This window comes from Antechinus flavipes, chromosome 6 (assembly GCF_016432865.1).
Source record: "Antechinus flavipes isolate AdamAnt ecotype Samford, QLD, Australia chromosome 6, AdamAnt_v2, whole genome shotgun sequence".
NCBI lineage: Eukaryota > Metazoa > Chordata > Mammalia > Dasyuromorphia > Dasyuridae > Antechinus > Antechinus flavipes.
This window is the reverse complement of record NC_067403.1, coordinates 90,660,385-90,686,076: the sequence shown is the minus strand read 5'-3', so window position 1 is coordinate 90,686,076 and position 25,692 is coordinate 90,660,385.

The window sequence follows — 25,692 nt, the reverse complement described above, 5'->3', positions numbered from 1 at the left end:
TTTCCAGGTCTGTTGTCTTCCCCAGAAGGTATTTCACATTTTTCTCCATTGTTTGATTTTTTTGGATTTGCTTGACTGATTCTTCTTGTCTCCTCGAGTCATTCAATTCCACTTGTTCAATTCTGATTTTCAGTGAAGTATTCTCTTCACTCACTTTTTTAAAATCTTTTTCTAATTGTCCAATTGAGTTCTTTTGTTCTGTGGAATTTTTTTCCATTTCGCCAATTTTGTTTTTTAGAGAGCTGTTTTCTGTTTCCAGTTCACTAATCCTATTTTTCAAGGATTTTACTTCTTTATCCACTCTCTCTTTAACTTTCTCCAGGCTCTTTTGCCAAGCCTCCCTCTCCTTTTCCAAGCCTCCCTCTCCTTTTGCCAAGCCTCACTCTGCTTTCCCCATTTTTCTTCTAGCTCCCTTGTGAGAGCCTTTTTAATCACTTCTATGAGGTTCATCTGTGCTGAGGAACAGACGATCTCCTCCTTTGGGGAATCACCTGGGGACTGCCTGTTTTTAGTCTCCTCAGGATTTAGAGTCTGCTCTCTATCTGTATAGAAGCTGTCAAGGGTTAAAGTCCTCTTCAGCTTCTTGCTCATTCTGTCTATTAATCAGAGATAAACTACCAAAGAAAAACAGAAAAAACTGGAGTCTTTCTTTGGGGGGGGGGGCTGGGTGTGTTATCGAGCTTCCTCTACAGACTGCAGGTGGCAGCAGTGAGGCACTAGCAGGACTGTGCTGCGCCTGCGCTCTGAGATCCCAAAGCGTGCTGAGTCACTGAGGGGGGGGAAGGGGGGCAGGTCCTGAGAGACTCCAGCTGTTTGCGGTTGTATTCTTCAGCCCCAGTGTTTCTAGCTTCTCTGCTGGGCTGTTGACTTGCTGCAGGTTCCAAACCTGTAGCGAAGCTCTCCCCGCAGAGACGGCTACGATCACTCCCCACCCCCTCTCAGCTCTGCTCCCATGCTCTCACTGCCTCTGCCCGCCGCCTGCGCCCGATCTAAAACCGCCCCAGCCCTCCAGTAAAGACAGACCTTTCTTGGCGGATCTCAAGGATGGCTTCTCTTGGTAACTATTTGTGGGTTTTTTTCAGTCAAGCATTGATTCAGAGGCTTGTAATGAAGTGGATAGTGAGAGAAAGCGTGGAGCTTATGCAACTGTGAGCCTCCTCTCCGCCATCTTAACCGGAAGTAGTCAAGTTCATCATTAATGCTCTTATTATTAATAGGTATTTAATAAATGTTTATTGACTGAGTGAAAAATGTTTCATGTTTAGTTCACATTTTTCATAAAACTAACTTCCATTGGGGAAGAGGGGAAGACACCTTGATAAACGTTGGCCCCGTTGTAACTTTACTTGTCCATTTTACAGTTTCTTATTTGGCTTTTAGATATTGAAATCTATATTCTTTACTAAAAGGACTGTAGGGATCAACTAAAAATGGCATCAGCTAAAATGCTAATTTGTATCATATTTCAACAGCAGGAATATATAAGATTGTTCACAATTTTGAAAGTAACAAAGGTATATATATATAAATTCATTTCCTAAAGGCATACCAACATGTTTACTCATTGCTTTATGGTTCCACTAATTTCTTCTTCTTCTATATTCCATCATTTTTTTTTTCTTTATTCCTTGTACATAGGTACCACTTTCTAAAAAAAAGGAAAAAAAAAGAAGAAAAAAGTTTGGGAAGAGCAAATGATTTGAATGGAAAGTAATGTGTTTATGTTTTGATATGTTAAATTTAAATTACAACAGCATCAGATATCCTTTAGGCAATTAAAAATTTAACACACATGTAAAAAGGGTTGAAGATGAACAGAAAAATAAGAAGTCAGAAAATGTGGAATCAAATCTTGGAATTTCTACTAAATAGCTTTGTATTCCTTGACAAGTCCCTTAACTAAATTTCTTCTACTGAATATGACAGGATTTCACTACATGACTTAGAAGGCTCTATCTCGAAATATAGGCTCCTAAGAAATCCTACTCAACATTTAGTCTACCTTCTTGCTATAGAAGAATGAGAGATAGAAATACAGAATCTGAGTTAAATGGAAAATTCAGAGGATAGCTAATCTGGCCATATATGACCAAATTCATCTTGTCAATACCGTTTGAAAAGTAATCATCCAGCCACACATATGCCAATAAAATGTAAATTAAGCAAGGAAGTATTAATTAAATCATGTTGTTTATAAATTAGAGTTGCTTCTGTAATAGTTTAAAGAGGTATATTAAAAAAAAAAACAAACAAACAACACCACCACATTGCATTCATGCAACATAGTGTACGTAATGCAATAGGAAGACTGGATTCAGACCTTACCTCTAACATTTACTCTATGATTCTGGACAAGTCAAATGATTTAATCTGTATGTACTTAAACAGAATTCCCTAGATCCATGAAAGTCATATATAAGTTATAGTCTTTGTTGCTGATGGGAATTCCCTTCTAGGGGGGCTCCCTAAACTGAAGAAATAATGGGGTTCTTCATGTAACAGGAACAATTATTTTACAGATCACAGCTATGGAGAATATATGCTGCTAGAGATAAGTACAGAAATAAAATTCTAATAGTTTCATGAATTCTAGAATCTTAACATTCTATTAATGAAATATATTTCAAATCAAAGATTTTTTTGTTCTTACATCATATTCCTTTCCCAATCTTTCTTAGGACAAGGAAAAGGAAGATGATGAGTAAAAAGAGGAAGGGAAAAAGCAACACTCATTTTTTGACAATGTCAGCAAAACTCATCCATCATTGCCACCTCTGCAACAAAGGAAGAGAAAGTGCATTTTCTGAGTTCTTCTCTAGGGTTAGATTTGGTAGGTATAATTAACACAGAGACATATACAAAGACAGAGCCACAAAAACATTTATGCACAGTTTTAATTCATTTTTTAAATTTACCTGGCTGCAGTCAGATTTGGTTCTATTTATTTCATTCTGTATCAGTTCATATAATTTGCCTAGCACTTCTCTGAATTCTTAATATTTATGTTTATTGGGGCATATCCCTTTGAATTAATATTACACAATTTGTTTAACCAGTTCTCCAACTGTGAAGAGAAAGTTTCCAGTTTTTTCTAACCCCAAACAGAAAGCTATAAATATTAGGTGTACATGAGATTTTATTATAGTTAGTTTCTTTGTGGTTTAATACCTGACAAGCTGGGTGAATTAATATGAGAATTTTATAATTTCAAATAAATTTTCTATTATATTTAAACCAATTTGAAGTATCACCAACAGTGTATTAGTATGCTAATTTCCTCATAGTTTCCCTAACATAATCTATTTTCAATTTTTGTCATTTCAGTAAGACACTGGGAAATACCCAATTTTTCCAAGTTTGTACATCTGCACATTATGAATAACACTCATATCATATAAATGGAAGGGCTATTGTAACTGAGGGTTCTATATAATTATTACATGTTGTATTTCAAAATCAGTTTTGGTTTAAATTAGATACAAGTATGATCTTGGATAGCAAGTCTTATGATTTTTATGATTTACTTTACATGCTTATTAGCATATTTTCCATATATTAAGGAGTATGCATTTGTATTCAATTAATGTTTTATACAACTAATCAAAAATGTTGAAAATATACTTTCAGAAATTTGGTCTTTCTATTGCAATAATTTCTACTGCAATGAACTTCCTCTTTTTTTTTTTTTTCCCAAATGAAAACTAGCCTTAGGCAATGAAAAGAATTAGCATTCCTCTAAAATTTTGGCTCTAGAAAGATAACAATGTTAAAATTCTTAGATTTATGTATAGCAAATATTACAACTTTGAATCGTAAAATGAAATTTTCTGTTTTTCCCCTATCAATATGCTCCATATCTGATCTCATCAAAATCCAAATAGCTACCTGGAGGTTTAACATTTAATGTGATTGTTGTCACAATAGCCTTATAAAACTGCTTAAATATTCCACTACTATCAGCATTAGTACCTCAGAATCAGTATTATAGGATCAGAGATTTAGAACTGAAAGATGTATTAGAGATCATTTAATTTAGTAATCCTTCATTTTACAGCTGAGTTAACCGAAACTCAGAAAAGTAAAGAATCAGCCTCAGGTATATATGGACTAGAGTTGGGACTTTAAATCTCAGGTCCTTCTGAGTTTAAGACAAGTCACTCCAAGTAACTTCTTCCTCCTAGGGCAGCTGGTTTATATTACATCGAAGTTCTCTGCTCTGTGGACTACTTAACTTAGAATATCCTCTCACCTTTTATTTCAATTATTTGCCTTAATAATGCCATTATTTTAAAATATATTTGACTAAATAGTAATTCTCTAGACCTTGATCTTCATTTAGTCCACTTGATTTCATTCCTTCAGAAATGGGACTTATAAACGCCAGACAATAAAGTTCTTGTTTTTTTTCCACCTTGAGCCTCCTCCCCACCCCCCAAAAAAAATATCTCTAAAGGCAACATTGGAACTTGGAAGGGCTTGCTATAGAAAATAATATTTTCATTGGGACACAAAGGAAGCTAGAAATCCATGTATTGGAAAAGAAGATGGAAAACATTCTAGGTATGGGGGACAGAAGATAAAATTATATGGCTTTAGTAAATGAGAGTGTGTTATTCAAGGGAGGGTAAAGAGACCAGTATTATTGGATCAAAGAGTTTTGGGTGAGTAGAAGTTGTATGAAGACTGAAAAGGATGTGGGGACAGTTATGAAAGGTTTCAAACAAAATATTTTATATTTCATCTCAGAGATGCATTGGAATTTATTGGGTAAATATGTGGCATGGTCAGATTTACATTTTAGAAAGATTACTTTGATAGCTGAGTGGAGAATGAATTCAGATGATGCTTATTTGAATCTGATTCTGTTTAATGATGGTTAATTAAAGAGTAGGCATGTATTAAGTATGCATAGTGAAAATATGATATAATGAGACAGAGTGATGCATTGGAGGCAGGAAAACCTGGCTTAAAATTCTGCCTTCCATAATAATTATATATGTTACTCTACAGAAATATTTTAACTATGTGTTTCTGGAAAATCTTAGGATTTACCTATTAAGCAATAATAGTTCTCAATCTGTTTTGGTGAGGATACAGCAGAAGTTTCCTATACTGATGAATTCACAGGTTATATACTGAGTACCTGCTAAGTGCAAAGACATAATTACTGCCTCCAAAGGAACAAGAAGAGGAAGAAAAGGAGAAGAGAACTAGTATTATTATATTATTTACTTCAGAGACAATATAATATAATGTTGATAATATCAACATTGTTATTACATAATACTATAATATTAGATGCTGTAATATTGTATAATTATATTATTTAATAATAACTATTTTATAGTACTACAAAATTTATAAGTATTTACATATTTTAACACATTTGATGCAGAGTTTCCCTTGGATTCAGGAACATGTGAATTCAAGTCCTATTTCTGAAATATACTAAATATAGACCTAGTCAATGAATCTTAAAGTACCATCAGGGAATGTTCTAAAATCAACGTTACAATAAAAAAGTTGAATTTTTTCAATGAAAGGAGATTGTATACTAAATATTTCTTACACTGACATGACCACATATATGAACCACAGAAATATTTATTCCTTTAACATATTGCCTCTAAATAACTTCATCCAAGAAAACGATAATAATGAGACATCATACCAAAATGTATGGGATGCAGCCAAAGTGGTAATAAGGGGAAATCTCATATCTCTAGAGGCCTATTTGTATAAAACAGAGAAAGAGAAGGTCAATGAATTAGGCTTGCAACTAAAAATGCTAGAAAAGGAACAAATTAAAAACCCCCAGTCAAACACTAAACTTGAAATTCAAAAAATAAAAGGAGAGATCAATAAAATTGAAAGTAAAAAAACTATTGAATTAATTAATAAAACTAAGAGTTGGTTCTATGCAAAACCAACAAAATAGACAAACCCTTAGTAAATCTGATTAAAAAAAGAAAAGAGAAAAATCAAATTGTTAATCTTAAAAATGAAAAGGGAGAACTCACCACTAACGAAGAGGAAATTAGAGCAATAATTAGGAGTTACTTTGCCCAACTTTACGCCAATAAATTCGACAACTTAAATGAAATAGAAGAATATCTCCAAAAATATAGCTTGCCTAAACTAACAGAGGAAGAAGTAAATATCCTAAACACTCCTATCTCAGAAAAAGAAATAGAACAAACTATCAATCAACTCCCTAAGAAAAAATCCCCAGGACCTGATGGATTTACAGCTGAATTCTATCAAACATTTAAAGATCAATTAACTCCAATGCTAAATAAACTATTTGAAGAAATAGGGATTGAAGGAGTCCTACCAAACTCCTTTTATGACACAGATATGGTACTGATACCTAAACCAGGTAGGCTGAAAACAGAGAAAGAAAATTATAGACCAATCTCCCTAATGAATATTGATGCTAAAATCTTAAATAAAATATTAGCAAAAAGATTACAGAAAATCATCCCCAGGATAATACACTATGACCAAGTAGGATTTATACCAGGAATGCAGGGCTGTTCAATATTAGGAAAACTATTAACATAATTGACTATATCAACAACCAAACAAACAAAAACCATATGATCATCTCAATAGATGCAGAAAAAGCATTTGATAAAATCCAACAGCCATTCCTAATAAAAACACTTGAGAGCATAGGAATAAAAGGACTTTTCCTTAAAATAGTTAGGAGCATATATTTTAAACCTTCAGTAAGCATCATATGAAATGGGGAAAAACTGGAACCTTTCCCAGTAAGATCTGGAGTGAAGCAAGGTTGCCCACTATCACCATTATTATTCAATATTGTATTAGAAACACTAGCCTCTGCAATAAGAGTCGAGAAAGAGATTAAAGGAATTAGAGTAGGCAATGAGGAAACCAAACTATCACTCTTTGCAGATGATATGATGGTATACCTAGAAAACCCCAGAGATTCTACTAAAACGCTATTAGAAATAATTCATAATTTAAGCAAAGTAGCAGGATACAAAATAAATCCCCATAAATCCTCAGCATTTTTATACACCACCAACAAAATCCAAGATCAAGAGATACAAAGAGAAATTCCATTCAAAATAACTGTTGATAGCATAAAATATTTGGGAATCTACCTACCAAAGGAAAGTCAGGAATTATTTGAGCAAAATTACAAAAAAGTTTCCACACAAATAAAGTCAGACTTAAATAATTGGAAAAATATTAAGTGCTCTTGGATAGGCCGAGCGAATATAATAAAGATGACAATACTCCCTAAACTAAACTATTTATTTAGTGCTATACCAATCAGACTTCCAAGAAAATATTTTAATGATTTAGAAAAAAATAACAACAAAATTCATATGGAACAATAAAAAAGTCGAGAATCTCAAGGGAATTAATGAAAAAAAAAATCAAATGAAGATTGTTGTGATCTTTTTCTTCTCAAAACGCAGCCAGGTGATAAAAGTTCAGATCTTTTATTATTTCCAATATAGCCCGGTTAGCTTAGAGGCCTATCTCTCTGCTTGGTTCCAAGAGCTCCCTCCGAATGTCACCAAATCCAAAGGTCTGATCCTTCAGCCTCTGCCTCTGCTGTCTTCAACCTCCAGCCAGCTCCAGTCTTCATGTCATTCTGGTGAAATCTCGACTTGTAGCTTCTTCCTCTCCAGAGAGCTCTCCGACTGGCCCATTGGCCTATTTATGCTCCTTCCAGAGAGAGGGATTATGGGTAGTTCTACTTAGTACCTTGTTTCAGGTTCTGCCCAAAACATCTTCTTGTAAGATTAGATCAACTCTAATTACTTAGCAGTTAGTAAGGATTCCAACATCTCCCCCTTTCTTTTGTTTTAAAACATAGGGGGTTTCTGAGGGGGTACACATAAATCCATCAATATGGGCCAGAACTTTGTAACAGATATACATGGTATACATAAATCCATCAATATGGGAGGCATTATACATAATTTACAAAAGCACACAGCAATATAACACAGGCTAGTGGTAATGTAACAAATAACATGAATCAACATGAAAATTTAACTACTGCAAAAAGTCTCATCAACAATCTTTCATCTCAAGAAATCCAATGATTCTTGCAATTGCTTAAAATACATAAGCACATAGTAATATAACACAGGCTAGTAGTAATGTAACAACATAAATCGACCTGAAAATTTACAAATGTCCATAAGTCCTAGAAATAGTCCATAAGGAATCCATTGTTCATTAGTTCATGCGCCAGGAATCTAATAATTCCTGTAAGCTCTGAAGTACTGCAAAAAGTCTCATCAACAATTTTTCATCTCAGGGAATCCAGTGATTCTTGCTGGTTTTTCAGGAACTGAAAGCTGAAGATTTTAAAGTTCTTTTGACAGTCTCATTGTTAGCCATCTGATTCCTTTTCCACCTGTGGAAATATAAGCAGATCCTCTTCCCCAAGCAATTAACCTATTTAATTCTCTTCTATTTACCAAGTTTGGGATTTCTCCTCATCATCTGGTAATTACATTGGAGTTGTTTGCATTGGATATTGTCTTGTTGTCTTAAAAGGCCTGTATTCTTCCCAACTGTAATCCTGATTACTTTTCTGTTGGTTGATGACATCAGAGTTCTGAATTTCTAAAGTCTCTCTGGGTGTAACCTCAGCTGCTATTATGCCCCACCTGTCCTTTGATTGATACTTTGGAGCTGGGCCCTGCCTCTCATTCCTCTGGGTCAATATACATTTAGAGGCCCAGTGAAAGCCTTGATTACATTTTGGACATGGAGTTTTGGGTTTTCTCTCACCCTGTCTTCTCACTCTATATCCATATCTACAATGAGCTCTCAAATGTCCAATTTTTCCGCACTGAAAACATCGACGAGTTTCTCTAGAATTCCTCTGCCAAGAAGGACCTTGTCTTTCCATGTTCATCATAGTCTGGGCATAATAAGCATTTGTGCCCACTGTGGCACAGCGTCTTATGATTTCCTCTAAAGGAGCATCTTTGTCTAGCCCCCATATAATTCTTTTGCAAACCTCATTGGCATTTTCCTTAGCCAAATGTTTAGTCATTATTTCTGTTGCTGCATTGTCTCCAATGGTTCTTACTACAGCTCTTTGTAAATGTCCCACAAAATCTGCAAAAGGTTCATTGGGACCTTGCTCTATTTTTGTGAAAACATTATTTCCATCTTTCTGTCCAGGGAGAGAATTCCAAGCTTTTATTGCAGCCTTAGAAATTTGCTCATACAGTGTTATGGGATAATAAATCTGTTCTGAACTCTCTGCATACTGACCTTCACCAGCTAGTTGGTCAAAAGCAACTTGTACAATAGCTCCTGTTTGCCTATTGCGTTGGGCTTGAATCCTACATAATTCATGAAACTCCGAAAGCCACAATAAATTTTGTCCTGGTTCTAGACAAGTTTTCGTTATGGATTTCCAGTCATTCGGGGTTAGGATTTCATAAGACAAATTATCTAGTAACATCTTCACATAAGATGATGTAGCCCCATAAAGAGTGCAACCCTTTTTCAAATCTTTAATTTTTCCCAAACTAAAAGCAGTGTATTTTCTCTCTTTTTGACCTGAGGAGTTGAGCTCTTCAATCACAGGATATGCATTTATAAAATCAGATATATCTTCTCCTTCATTTTTTGCCTTAATTAATGCTTTTTCTAATCTTTTCAAATTCTGCTTTACAGGAGAAGCTGACTGTGTTTCTGTCTCTCTCCCTCCCCCTTGTTCCACCCATGAAGGGTTAATTGCGGGGGAGGGTCATGAGATGTGGAATCACCTAATTCCTCCTGCTGTGAAGTATCATACTCAGAATTGTAATTAACTCCATTCTCATCTGATTCGTCCTCCTTTTCACCTAGTAAAGTTGGCACTTCTTCCTCCTGTACTTTCCTTTTCATCATTCTATCACTTAAATAACTTCTTATAGCCAATTGTATTACATTATATGTATTAATTATTGAGTTAGGCCCATTTTTATCATAGAATTGACAAAGATCCTCTCCAACCAATTTCCATTCACTTAGATCTAATTCCTTATCAAGAGAGAAACAAGGACATATGTCCTTTACAGTTTGTAAAAGTTCAGTGATTTGCTGTAAACTTATAATTAAACCTTGGCTTTCCATAATTTTGACAATGCTCTCTAAACATTTTCCTTGAACAGAAACAGGCTGTTTTCTAAATATCTGTCCCATCTTAGATGAAATTCTACTTTAACTCTTTTAGCAAAATTTCTTTATTGCACTCACCCTAATTTCTGGGTTGAAGAGTCTTTTCCACTGGATCAGGATCAGAGGCTTTTCCACTTGAATCAGGATCAGAGCTTTTCCACTGAAATCCACTGAGGGGTCTGTTTGTCCCACGTTCAGGGCGCCAAAATGTTGTGATCTTTTTCTTCTCAAAACACAGCCAGGTGATAAAAGTTCAGATCTTTTATTATTTCCAATATAGCCCGGTTAGCTTAGAGGCCTATCTCTCTGCTTGGTTCCAAGAGCTCCCTCCGAATGTCACCAAATCCAAAGGTCTGATCCTTCAGCCTCTGCCTCTGCTGTCTTCAACCTCCAGCCAGCTCCAGTCTTCATGTCATTCTGGTGAAATCTCGACTTGTAGCTTCTTCCTCTCCAGAGAGCTCTCCGACTGGCCCATTGGCCTATTTATGCTCCTTCCAGAGAGAGGGATTATGGGTAGTTCTACTTAGTACCTTGTTTCAGGTTCTGCCCAAAACATCTTCTTGTAAGATTAGATCAACTCTAATTACTTAGCAGTTAGTAAGGATTCCAACAGAAGATGGTCTAGCTGTACCTGATCTAAAATTATATTATAAAGCAGCAGTCACCAAAACCATTTGGTATTGGATAAGAAATAGATTAGTTGATCAGTGGAAAAGGTTAGGTTCACAAGACAGAGTAGTCAACTATAGCAATCTAGTGTTTGACAAACCCAAAGATTCTAACTTTTGATATAAGATTTCATTATTTGATAAAAACTGCTGGGATAACTGGAAATTAGTATGGCAGAAATTAGGCAAGGACCCACACTTAACACCATATACCAAGATAAGATCAAAACGGGTCCATGATCTAGGCATAAAGAACGAGATTATAAATAAATTAGAGGAACATAGGATAGTTTATCTCTCAGACTTGTGGAGGAGAAAGAAATTTGTGACCAAAGATGAACTAGAGACCATTACTGATCACAAAATAGAAAATTTTGATTATATCAAATTAAAAAGCCTTTGTACAAACAGAACGAATGCAAACAAGATTAGTAGGGAAGTAACAAACTGGGAAAACATCTTTACAATTAAAGGTTCTGATAAAGGCCTCATTTCCAAAATATATAGAGAACTGACTCAAATTTATAAAAAATCAAGCCATTCTCCAATTGATAAATCGTCAAAGGATATGAACAGACAATTTTCAGATGAAGAAATTGAAACTATTACCACTCACATGAAAGAGTGTTCCAAATCACTATTGATCAGAGAAATGCAAATTAAGACAACTCTGAGATATCACTACACACCTGTCAGATTGGCTAAGATGACAGGAAAAAATAATGATGAATGTTGGAGGAGATGTGGGAAACCGGGGACACTGATGCATTGTTGGTGGAGTTGTGAACGAATCCAGCCATTCTGGAGAGCAATCTGGAATTATGCCCAAAAAGTTATCAAACTGTGCATACCCTTTGATCCAGCAGTGTTTCTATTGGGCTTATACCCCAAAGAGATACTAAAAAAGGGAAAGGGACCTGTATGTGCCAAAATGTTTGTAGCAGCCCTGTTTGTAGTGGCTAGAAACTGGAAAATGAATGGATGTCCATCAATTGGAGAATGGCTGGGTAAATTGTGGTATATGAATGTTATGGAATATTATTGCTCTGTAAGGAATGACCAGCAGGATGAATACAGAGAGGCTTGGAGAGACCTACATGGACTGATTCTAAGTGAGATGAGCAGAACCAGGAGATCATTATACACTTCGACAACGATATTGTATGAGGATGTATTCTGATGGAAGTGGATTTCTATGACAAAGAGACCTAACTGAGTTTCAATGGATAAATGATGGACAGAAACAGCTACACCCAAAGAAGGAACACTGGGAAATGAATGTGAACTATTTGCATTTTTGATTTTATTCCCGAGTTATTTTTACCTTCTGAATCCAATTCTCCCTGTGCAACAGGAGAACTGTTTGGTTCTGCAAATATGTATTGTATCTAGGATATACTGCAACATATTTAACATATATAGGACTGCTTGCCATCTTGGGGGGGTGGAGGGAGGGAGGGGAAAAAATGAAACATAAGCGAGTGCAAGGGATAATGTTGTTAAAAAATTACCCTGGCATGGATTCAGTCAATACAAAGTTATTATTAAATAAAATAAAAAAAAAAAACATATTGCCTCTAAACCACAAAGGATTACATCAGCATTTCTTTTTTAAATCCTGAATTAGTGGCTTTTACATGACTGGAAGGATCAATATAGAATAGAAAACACAACTCTGTATGTCTAGGGAAAAATATATGTACTCACACATATATGTATGGATATTTCCATACACGTATGTGTACATATATTTGCATCCTTAAAATAAAAGTTTATTTTGCAGTACTTTCAGCTTAGTAAATTGTTTTAATATATATTATCTTTTTTGAACTTCACAACAACCCTGAAAAGTAACTACTACTATTATTGTTATTGCCATTTTATAAATGTGGAAATTGAGATCTAGAATTATTAAGTCACTTCCCCAGCTGTAAGGCAAGATTCAGCTTAGGTTGTCTTGATTTCAGTCCCAACAATTCATTTTTCCAATTTCCAATTAACTCTTTCTAATTTATCCAGAGAAACAGAGAGCAATGTTGGTCATATTGAATACCTTGGTATGTGGTATAGCTATTTTAAAAATTGTAATTCATCTGTTTTTTTTTTTTCCTCTCTGACAGTATTTAGCACTTCCTATATAGTTTCCACTCCCTTACCCTTTAATTTCCCACAAGGAATGGAATCTTACATTTTTTTTTTTTTTGTGAATGTTTTTATATATCAATAAATCTGTAACATGCAGTGGATATAGAGCTTACTGAATGTAAGGTTATAAAGAACTGGTTTCCAAAGAGAAAATTAATGCTAGCTGAGAGATTAAAAGAAAGCAACAAGATCACTGAACTTCAGGTTTACTAAGTTTTAAACAAGTTGTGATCTTCCTCACAGAGTTACCAAAGTGATGAATAGCAGATCACTCATTTGTTGACTTAAGTGTACCATAAATTGAAAATTTTGGTGAGTTAGAATTGGCATCTGAATATCCTTTGCTGACTATTCTTTACTCAGTTACGTATTTGATGACCCTTTTCAAACAAATCATGAAACATTAGTTCCTTGATGTGATTTGTTGTTTTATTTTCTATGATAACAGTTCTTTAGTGTGAAGAAAGGGTTGTTTAAAAAAAAAAGGAAAAAAAAAAACCAGCTGATTTCCTTTTGTTATGAACAATAAGCAAGTAATAGAAAAACGGATTTTTTGGTGGTATTAAACACAGAAAAAAATATACCTGACACTGATTTCAGATATCTGTTTCTAGATATATCTAGGTGCCTGATTTAATTTTACAATCCTGGTTTCCATTGACCTAAAGCTCACTATCCATGCTTTTCTTCCCCATATCTGCTTCATCTATATCCTGCTATTTGAAAAATTTTAAACAACACTTCAGTTTTACAATCTTGAAGGAATCCTGAGTCAAAAGTCCTGAGACAAAATCTCAAGGGATCCTGATTAATAGAGAATGATTAAGAATGAAAACAGTAACAACCACCAAAATAGCAATAACAAGGAAAACATTGTACTTTCAATAAAAAACAAAAACAAAACAAACAAACAAAAAAAAAAAACCCAAAAAAACCCTGCATATGTGATTGAATAATGTTGGACAGTTTCCATTCCAAATGACTCAGTAATATAGAGGTGACATTTAAAAATGTTTTATTAATGATTTTTTTCTGTCATTTATATTTTATTTCTGTATTGCTTCACATGTATCCTTACAAGAAAAATTCCTTATGACAATGAATTAAACAAGAGAAAATAAAGAAAAAAAATAATTTCAGCAAAATGAACAACATAATAAATTCATTGAAAAAGTCTCTTACTATATGTAATGTTCCACTTTCCTGCTTCCCCACTCCTCAGGACGAAGTGAAGATGTCTCTTCTCTGAAGTCAGTTTTGATCTTGAATTTTGCAACATTTGATTGTGAATATTTCTATTGTTTTTTCTAATTACAATGTTATAATTATTATATATAGTGTTCACTAATTACAGTTCTTTTAAAGCTTCTCTGAATTCATTATGTTTGTCATTCCCTAAGCACATAATATTCTATTGCATTTTTTTTTACCACATTTTATTTTTGAATTTCTCAAACAACAGGCACTTGTTTTATTTCCAGTCATTTTTCTGACATAGTGATAATTGAAATATTTTGTGATCATTAAACAAATTGGGATTTATACCCGGAAATGCTATAAAGGAATGGAGATTAAATTTGGACTTTATTTGTATAAATTGCTTTTTACAGTGGTTATACTACATATGTTACCATTAACATATTGTGATGGCTGTCTTTTAACAACCACTTTAATTCTAACTATTCTCATGACTGGGCCAGGAGGTTTAATTTATATTCCTGAAATATATGTGCTCCACATAAAAGGGAAAAGATCCTGAGACACAGTGAAGAGGAACTGACTAGCATGTGACATTAGTGATTCTATAAACTGAATCGTAGAATTATTTTCTTGCCAGAACTGAGGAGCTTAATTGAATGAAAAATTATCTTATCTGAGGACTCTTTTTATACCTTCTGTGAACACTTTTTTTTTTTTTCCTGTGGATCTCTGATTCTATACAAGTAAGTGTTGGGGAAGTAAAAGACTCAGTTGACAATGATGTAAACACTGTTCAACCAAAAAGGATAAACCCCACTTCTATCACCAGTATTTAAATTTTGAGGTGGAGCAATTTCTTTGAAATATTCCCTGGAAAACATGCCTAATGGGTTAAACTTTTAGAAGATATCAGGTATACTTATTTTCAACATATAATCCCTAAGGGATTATGCCTGTATTTCCAATCTTTTTTTTAAAATAAAAATACTCTTGAAGAATAACAATAAAAATTCATCAAGAATCACTAGAAAATCAACAAGTTGCCATAAATTTGAGGATTTTACTGCTTTCAAAAGAAATATATCAATCACTGTCTAAGCAAAGGATGTTCAAAAAGAATCAATATCTTCACCATCCTTCTTTTATGTTTCTGGCCATTGAGTTATCATAGGGATATATAAAACCTTTATCTGATTTTTAAAAGTTTTCCATCTTCTTCTTGTGATAAAACATCTTTTTAATGACTGTCTACACTCTCAAAAGGAAAACAAAATAAAAACTGCTGATCATTTTGATTGATGTTTGCCATTGAAATATTTCTTTCTTTCTTTTAAATCAGTTCTGGCACTGAGAGTGTAAGTATAATCTTTATTCCTTCAGTTTACTTAGCTCTTTGCTATAAGTAAACAAGGAATGAATCATTTACATGAAAGAAACCTTCAGTATAATAGAATTATGTGGGAAAATAAGAATTCTAAGACATCTTGGGGTTGTTTAACTCATTCTTGTAAAATGACTTTACAGTATCTCCACCAAGTGGCCCATCTAGCTACTGTTTGAAAACTTTCAGTGATTGGGTGATTATTTCTTCCAGAAATAACTCATTTCTTTTTTACATAGTTCTATTTTTTATGGAGTTTTGCTTTATGCTGAATCAAAATATGTCTTCATAACTTCTATTCATTTTACTTCATTTTGTTTTTTGCATGGTTTGATTTCAATTTAAGAACTCAATTCAACAAACATTCATTTTGCTCTGTACAAGGTATAATACTTCTCAGCAAGGTTTCAATGACCAACCAACCAATCAACAATAACAAAAATAATCCAATTGTCCACTCAAGAGATGAACATTATACTAAGTGATAAAACATGTAAATCAGTATAGGTTATATTAATGAGGAAGTGGGCTCTGGCAGTTAGAAAGAACTCTCCTTTTCCAAGAACTCTTTCTGTATGGACTTTTGCTTGTCAGTGACTTTCTAACAGGTAGCTTCTAAAAATGAACAATATATTAGAGATGTCTGTCCAGAGAAGAGTAAACTGTTATATTCTAGTCACTAAGAAGTGGTGATTGCAATCTAAGATGACATTTTACTTTTTTGGCTGTCATGTTACAATTTTGAATAATCTTGAGCATATGTATGCAGTTCTTTAAAACTATAAGATTTTCACATTCATTATTGTCTAACTATATCTTGTATTTCTTTTTTTTTCTTTTTTAAAAACATTTTATCTATTTATTTTAATAACTTTTTATTGACAGAACCCATGCCAGTGTAATTTTTTACAACATTATCCCTTGCACTCACTTCGGTTCCGATTTTTCCCCTCCCTCCTTCCATCCCCTCCCCCTATCTTGTGCATCTTAAATTTGTATATTTGGTTTTGTTCTATTGATAAAACTTTAAATTTATCTCTATTAAATTTAATTTTATTGGATTAAGTCTTTTTATTCTAGGCTGCCCATAGTCTTTTAGGAGCTTCATTCATTCTTCTAAAATATTAACTCTATCTACCAATTCTGTACCACTTATAAAATTTATAAGCATACCAACCATGTTGCATCAACTTTGCAGTTTATTTTCATTTGAATTGAGAAAATCAGTTCAACAATTTCAATATGGGTGAGATATGACTTTACAGAAAATTTTGTGGTGAGAAAAATATGGGGATTTTAGTGAACAGCAAATTCAGAGCAAGTCAATAGTGAAAAATGACTATGGAAAAAAAAACTTATCATGGCCTAAGTGTTATATTAAGTAACATATAGTGTTCAAAACATAGAAGGTGATGATTATAATGTACTTCATCCTAGTCAGAATAAATCTAGAATATTGTATTTTTATTTTATGTGTTGCATTTTAGGAAGAATATACACAAATAGGAAGGTGACCAAAAAAAAAATCTGGCAGATTGGAGATAATTTTCTATTGAAATTATTTTTACTGGAAGCTTTAAGCAGAGATGGGATGACATGAGTTGTATTATTACAGATTTGATTATAGTTTAATTATGTTTTTGACTACATGTCTTTTAACATTGAGATGCTGTGATTTGTCTAAGTCATCAATGTATATCTGACAAATAGGGTTCTTGTGACAAACTTTAGGCTTCATTATTTCTGTTATTATTGCCACCATTTACCCAGTTTTCTGCATTTAATATACATCTTTTTTCTTAAGTCCAAGTCTTTCCATGTATTTTTAAATCAACTAACTCACCTTATCCTTCACCACAACATTCCAAACCATTCATCCTATCTGAGAATGAAAGTGAATGAAAGTCTATGAAAGTGATTTCCTTCCTCAATTTTCTGCATTCCTTCAAATTTTGATTACACATGTTTTACTTATAGAAGAACATTTTAATTTAAAATAATTCAACTTATTTCTTTTACATTTCAATAATGCTCAATTAATATTCTTTACAACAATTTTGAAAGAAATAATGATTACTTACAATCTGATACTTTCCTCTTCAATATTTTAAATGTTATTCTATTCTATTCCAAATTGCATACACAAACTATAATTTAAATGTGTTAGTTTCATAATCTTCATGGGGCATGAGCAGATTCTGAGACTGCAGTATTTTGCTGTCAAGAATTTCATATTTACTAATATGAAAGAAGTGAGAAACTACAAGTGAAGGTAGCAAATTTCTAAGATTTTTATAGCTTTTCCTAAAAAATAAAAAGAAAAAGCAAATACAGCAGAAAAGAAGAGGTAAGATAGTTAGGTGTTACCATAAATAAAGTAATATCACTATGTTGACTACATCTCTATTCAAAAGTTTATTTTTCTTTTTGGAAAATGACTAATAATTCCACATTTACCTTTTATCTACCTACCTATCTATCTATCTTACTACATTACCTTTGCCTAATGGATAGGATACTCATCAGGAGGTCATTATGGTGTGGTAGAAGATGAACTATATTTGAACTAGAGGACCTAGTTCTTGGTCAAGTCATAGGATCATAAATCTAGAGTTGGAAGAATTAGGGTTCATTGGATGATAAGATAATTGATCTGCAGTTGAAAAAATTGTTAGAGGCTTATGAGTCCAACATCTTATACAGGTGATTCTGGGAGACTGAGGACTAAATAGATGAAATGTCTTGCCTAAGGTTGTATGACAAGACTCAACTTTATCACACCATCTGAGCCATAGTTTTTCCTCTGTGTATGTAAGTTGGATTGTACCAATTATTTATCTAAAGTCCCTTCCTACTTTAGGTGCTATGAATTCTGACTTCACCAGTGGAAGCATAACTAATTTTTTAGTAAAGCCTTAATTTGTTCATTCATCTTAAACTTGTCATTGTTGTCTATGTTGAATTATTGGATTGCTGCAAAATATGCGAGTTTATATAAATATGGTTGAGGATGTCAATATCAATAAAACCATAGATATAGATATAGATATATTTCATTTCACTCTTTCTAGTTAGTAACAGAGCTGAAACAGATTAACACCATCATGAATATCCTAGTCTCCTTTTATGGTTAACTGTGTCCTTTTTTCATGTATGACTGAAGTCAAATTATGTAACTCAATTCTTTAAAACAAATATATAAACAAAAAACTAGACATATTGGAATAAAATTTAGTAAACTCAGATTAAATATCACTCATCTTACATGTATACTGGAAAATTCAAGTTAGTTTATTTGTATAAGTTCCTCCTCTTTGTGGAAGGCGATGTCTATTTAAGCTTGTACACCTACAAGAAGGTCAAAGTCAGCACAAGAGGTTAGCAGAAGAGAGGGCACCATGCTGTTTCCCAAAATGTTAATGATTTCCTTTTTGCCACTATACAATGTTTGGGGCATTTTTTTAAATTGAGATTGCAGACTCTCTATGTTCTTGCATTTCGCTCAAAAGAGGATCTAAATTTAAAGTCACCAGGATAGAAAACTTGGCTACACATAATAGTATATATGTACTGTATATTTGTGAATAAAGATGAACACATGTGTATGCACATATATTATATATATTGTATAAACAATACCCAAAAAGAGTTAGCTATGAGGAAAAATGGGGTTTGAGAAAAGAGATACATAAGGCCTAATGGAATTAGGAGAGACACTAAATGGCATGGGGGAGAAGAAAAGGGAAAGGAAGCAGGAGATAGAGTCTTGTGGCAGAATGACCCAAGAGGGCAGCAGTTCATGGGTAATAAACAGATTAAGAGGAAAAATTTAGCCTCAGGGACTTAACATAACTTGGATTTTTAACTGGAATATGTGCCCAGAGGGTGGGGCTCAATAGCCCAACCCAAGAACCTTGGATGAAAATTATTAGAATTTAGATCATGACTTATTCCCATTTTATTTTCAAAGAAGTGGGAGGGGAAATTGAAAGTTACTCAATATGCAATGTAAATCAATAGCCATGGGTCAGATATATATTTTCTCTATACAACAAGAAAGGCCAAAAGACACAAAATATGCAAAACACTGAGGAAATAATTAACATAAAATTCAGTAATGTGTCAAATGCAAAGGAATAACCTGGAAACTAATTCTTTTCTTTAACTTACTCAGCACCTTGCTCGCCTGTCACTATCATAGAAATGCATTAGGATTAATGGATCATCTATGAGTTTGCTGTCATACCAAAGAGCCAATAACATCATCTTTGAATCATATGTATTTGGAAATAGGAATCTCATAGTGAGAAACTTGCCTCAAATTATTGAGAATAATGAGGCTGGTTGAGAAAGCTTCCTCTTCTCCCTACTTGTTCAATTCAGGGTATTAAGATTTTTTTTTTAATCATTATCTTCTCCTTCATCCTGGACTCATATAATGAAGTATCTGGTCTCATTGCCAAGGCAAACCCCTCTATTTGCACAAGGGATCCCATTCCATTCTCTCTTCTCTAGCAGATTTCACCCCACTCCACTTCATCCCCATTCTTTCATTTATCTTCAATCACTGGCTGTCTTTCTACACATCTCTCTCATCTTCAAAAAAGCTCACTTGATCAATCAATCAATATTTATATTCTTAAAAATCATAGAAGTCTTTTTACATTCCACAAAAGAATATAGATCATGAATCTAGTCAACAGAAATTGTAGTATACCCAGGGACAAGTCACTTAATTTCTCTCTAATTCACGTTTCTCATCTGTAAAATTTGCTATGAAGACAAATTTAATATTTTAAAAGCACTTTGCAAAGTAAAAATACTAATTTTTTTGGTGCCTGCCTTATTATTGCTATGGTTTAAGCACATTCCATATTGATTTTGATCAATATTATTTCCTTTCTCCCAATATTCCAAATAGAGTTTTCATATAATCTTCTGCTATAACATAGGATGAGGGCAACAATCCAGATCTTCGGTACATAGCATAAGTTCTTAGCAATATCTTCAAAGATGACTTTTCAAATTTAGGGGAAAGAGAGAGAGACAAGCAGGCAAGCAGGCAGACAGACATAGAGATGGAAAGACAGAGACACAGACACATCAACATAGACAGACAGACAGAGACAGACACAGAAAGAGACAGAAAGGGAAAGCAAAAGGGAGAAGGAGAAAATGAGGGAGAGAAATGGGAATCATACCTCAGAAATAGAATAAGACTTATAAAAGCTTCAGCAATCTATGATCAATGATACGGGAAATAATATTAAGTAGAAAAGATGTTGAGTTGAAGACTCACAATATGTAATTAAATAGGTTTCTTATTGATATAATTTTTCTGGGGATGGAAATTTAGAAGAACTAGAAGCTTTAAGTTCCTAGGACAATATATATATCTATATATCTATATCTATATCTATATCTATCTATCTATCTATCTATCTATCTATCTATATCTACTAACTACATATACTGCCTATGTAGTCATCAAAATTCATCCTAAACAGGAATTTATATCAATGTTGTATCTAAAATTTTAGAACAAAGAACTAAAATCCCCTCTGGCCTGCCTTTAAACTTATGAACAAATATAGATACTTTTCCACATTGCTTTGCAAAGCCATTGCAAATGTTCATTTGTTTCTTTTAATTTTTATTTTATTTAGTGTTGTGAATTTGTTTTTGTAGAAGTTTTGATTTTATCAATTTAATTTTCTATATTGTGAATGCAGAAATAAAAACAAGGGATATAAAAGATGTTGTTTATCCCTTAAATAATGCTTGCTATTTTGGAAGATAGTTGCCTAGGATTTGAGTAGTTAGCCAATTTATCCTTGGTTAAGACTGCCTATGAATATTCCTCCATTGTTTCCCAAAAGTATAACTTCATCCCAGATTGTTTGTTTGTTTGTGTGTGTGTGTGTTTTAATCCAAGTATTGCCCTATATTGCCTAAATCAAAATGGACAGTTCATAATGGAGAATTCTGACCAAAAAATGATCCACTGGAGAAGCAAATGGCAAACCACTCCAGTATCTTTACCAAGAAACTTTCATGAATAGCATTAAAAATAATAAAAGATATGACATTGGAAGATGAACCCCACAGATCAGATGGTGTCCAATATACTTCTGGTAAAGATGAACTTCAAGAACTGTTAGACATATCTGAATGATTGAACAAAAACAATAACCAAAGTTTCTCTATATTTATTTTCTGTCCTTTAAAAAGAGGTGCTAGATAAAATCAATAACTAAAGTACTCATTTTATGTTAAATAATCCAACACAATCAAGTCAATCATAGAAATGTATTGGCTACATGAATTCCAGATTCAGTATTAAGAAAGTATCCCAAATGTTGATTGAACTTTAAATTTAAGAATGTTTATATTGTATAAATGCTGTTCAAATTTCCCTTGATAGATTACAAAATCTCCATTACCACTTATCAAAATTCAGAAATGGAATATTATAGAAAATGTTATCTTTCATTAATGACCATTTAATCAAATAGTTTGAGAGATACTTTCCTGAAATTCTCACCTTCCAGCATTGTCATCAGAGATTTTGAATTGAAGAGACAATTTAGACTTGATTTTATCCAAATCTTTCATTTTAAAAGTTGGATAACAACTCATGAATAAGTGGTATAGTTAGAAGAGCAACCTCAGGTCTCTGACTTCAATTCCAAATTATAACAAGAATTCTCATGGGGATATAATATCTCTATACATACTGGATAAACTAGAAAGAAATAAAGGGATGTAGTCAAGAGAAATCTGTTAGAAATTATATTAACTGATGTAGAATGACATGAATAGAATCAGAATAATTCGCACAGCAACTGCTAAATTGTTAAGGGGGAAAATTTTTGCAAATTTTAATGCCATACCCAAATTCAAAAGACTTACAAAGCACTTATCAAAACACATTAAATTATATTTTTAAGAAGCCGTGTGTAAATATATTCTGTTTAACTATGCTTTTATTATAAAGGATATAATTTACTATATTTACTTTTACTTTTGAAAAGGATTTGGAAGAGGAAAGAGAACTAGTTGAGACACTTAATAAAGAATAGACAATACATTGATTACCTTGATATCCTTGAGCTTTTGTTCTTTCAAATGTATTTTTCTAGAACTATAAAATAATTTTAGATAAGTTTAATTTGCATGACACTAAATAGATTTATATAAAGTTATTTTTATTATATTGGCTCAGTCTACACATCAGCAGTTATTATTATTGTTCCAATTGTTAAGATCTAACTTTATGTATATGAAAAGTATTTTACAGTTCTGTTCGTGTATTTGTCTTAGCAGGTGGTATTTTATATTAGTTAAAATAATTTTAAATGTAATTTATTTCTTGCTACTGGACTTTGTAATAAACATAAACACTGATGAATTAAAAGAATAAAGAATAGACAATAAAAAGGATATTGCCATATAGTTATTTTTTTAATAAACAAAAGAAATCAGAAAGAGGTTTGGGAGAAAGGGAGCAAACATGAAAATGTGAAACTAAGTTTATTTTCTTATTATGCTTCTAAAATGCAAACTATATATAATAGATTTATGATAGCATATAATAAAATTTTCTTTGCTTAATATGGAAATGTTTTTATTTTATATTTATTAAATATAAAACCATAAACATTTTAAAACCCAAAATAAAGTAGGAAATCAAACCAGCTATCTAAATGTTTCAAACATACACATTTGTCTGAGTTATACAGATATTTTCAAATTAAAAAAAAATAAACCTGAATTAATCTATACTTTCCTAAATTTTTATTTCACTATTCTCATGTAGATATCACCTCAGTGATTGTGATTTATTACATACAAAAATAAATATAAATTGTGCTTTGTCTCAGAAAATTGTGCTTCCTACATTGTGGTTTAAACTTACTTTAATAGATTCCTTAGTATAATTACCTATGTCTGAAAAATTGGTATTATATACTTCCCTAAAACTGCACTGTGGTCTCAAAATAACAATATTATGAGAAAGAAGTAAACAAAAACTGACATGTTGTTGGCAATATTTTGACACCTTAAGGATGAAAGAAAAAAGCAAATATTTTCAGAGTTGAATCCTCACTTAATTTTTATAATGAACTTACATAGTGAGGACACTGGCATAGTCATCCCATAAAATATGACTTGGGAATTAATGACTGAAAATTCTCTATGAATTTCTAAACTGAAGAGAATGTTCTATTGAAATTTAAAGCCTACAATTAAGAAGTCAGAAGAAAATTATTGACACTCTGATACTTTGCAGGGTAAACTAGAAAATAGTCTATTTTTCTTTACTGGTTATAAAGAAGCATTTGTTGCATAATGGAAAAATAATGAAGCAGATGTTTCTGGGTGAAATAATGGATGTGCAAAGCTGGTTCTTGAAGAGAAACCTAATTAGTCCTATCAATGATTCCGAAAAGCCCCAAGGCAGTTGATATTCATGGTCATTGGTAATGAAAGGTGGGACCATTTTGACTTTTTTTCTTAGCAGGAGAAATAAAAAAAATGTTTTCTATAATTAAAGAGGTCTACAGACCCAAGGATATTCTAGTATTTCCTTATTTCTCTATACCAGAGAATAAAATTACAATTTAAAAAATATATACTTAATAGTATTTTATTTTTTTTCCCAATTACACGTAAAGATAGTTTTAACATTTATTTTTTATAAAACTTTGAGTTCCAAATACTTTTCCTTTCTTCGTTCCTTCCTTGTCGCAAAGACAGCAAGCAATCCAAAGCAATCCAATATAAATTATACATGTACTATCAAATTGCATATATTTCCATATCAGCTTAAAGGGAAGAATCACAAGAAGGAAAAAAAAATAAAATAGTGAAAATAGTATACTTCAATCTGCATTCAGACTTCTGGTTCTTTTTCTTAATATAGATGGCATTTTCCACCACTAGTCTATTGGAATTGTCTTGATTGCTGAGAAGAGCTTAGTCTCTAATGGTTTCAAATGGATGGATTTAATGTTTCTATCTTTTTACAATTATTTGGGAGATTTTGATGTACTAATAGATGGTCAATTTTTTTCTGTAATTTTCATCTACCATTAAGAAAAAGACATATTTCTTTCTAGCTTCATTCAATTTTCTCTAGAGATCTACATATTTAACTTTGAAAAAAATCTATTCAACTCCTTAATTTCTTTCTTATTCACTTTTTTATTAGTTTTATCTAGTTCTAAGAGAAGGAGGTCAAAATGCCCCTCTAGTATAGTTTTGCTTTCTATTTCTTACTATAATTCACTTAATTTCTCCTCTAAGAATCTGGATGCTATACCATTTGATGCATATATAAATAAATAAACATAAAGATACAGAGATAAAGATATTGTTTCATGCTCTATGATACATTTAACAAAATGTATCTTCTTTTCTTTTACTTAGATCTATTTTTGCTTTTGCTTTGTCTGAGATCAAGATTGTTAACCTACTTTTTCCTTTCCTTTTCCTTTTTTAACTTCAATTGAAACATAATATCTTCTTTTGTAGTCTTTTGACTTTATTATGTGTATTTCTCTGCTTCAAATGTGTTTCTTGGAAATAGCATATTTTAGGATTCCATTTTTTAAAAAATCTATTCTGATACCCCCTTTTGTTTTATGAGAGAATATATCTTATTCACATTCACAGTGATAATCACTATGTATTTCCCTCCATCCCATTTTTCCCTCTTTATACTCTTCTCTCTTGTTTCACCCTGCTATTCCTCACCAATGTTTTACAAATTCTTTTTTGACCTTTTCTAAGAGTTATTTTTGAGCTTGAGACAAATTCATATTCCCCTTCAAAGTTTCATCTTGTAGACATCTTGTCATTGCTATCCTCATCTAAGTTTATGTTTTGATCTTCATATTGAATAGAAAGTAACTTATCTGTTTTTTACTCATTTTTTAGCTTATTTGGTAACTTTTAACCAGGAGCCTTTTTGCTGACTTAATTCTCCTGGGTCTCAAATGCTAGTGGCTTGCTCATTACACTAGAGTGGTCTAGTCTAGTCTCTTTTTTGCACTGGGATTCTGAGTGACTTCTGAGCTGGGTTTAGAGCCCTCACAACTGACTTGCTTTGCAACTAGCCTG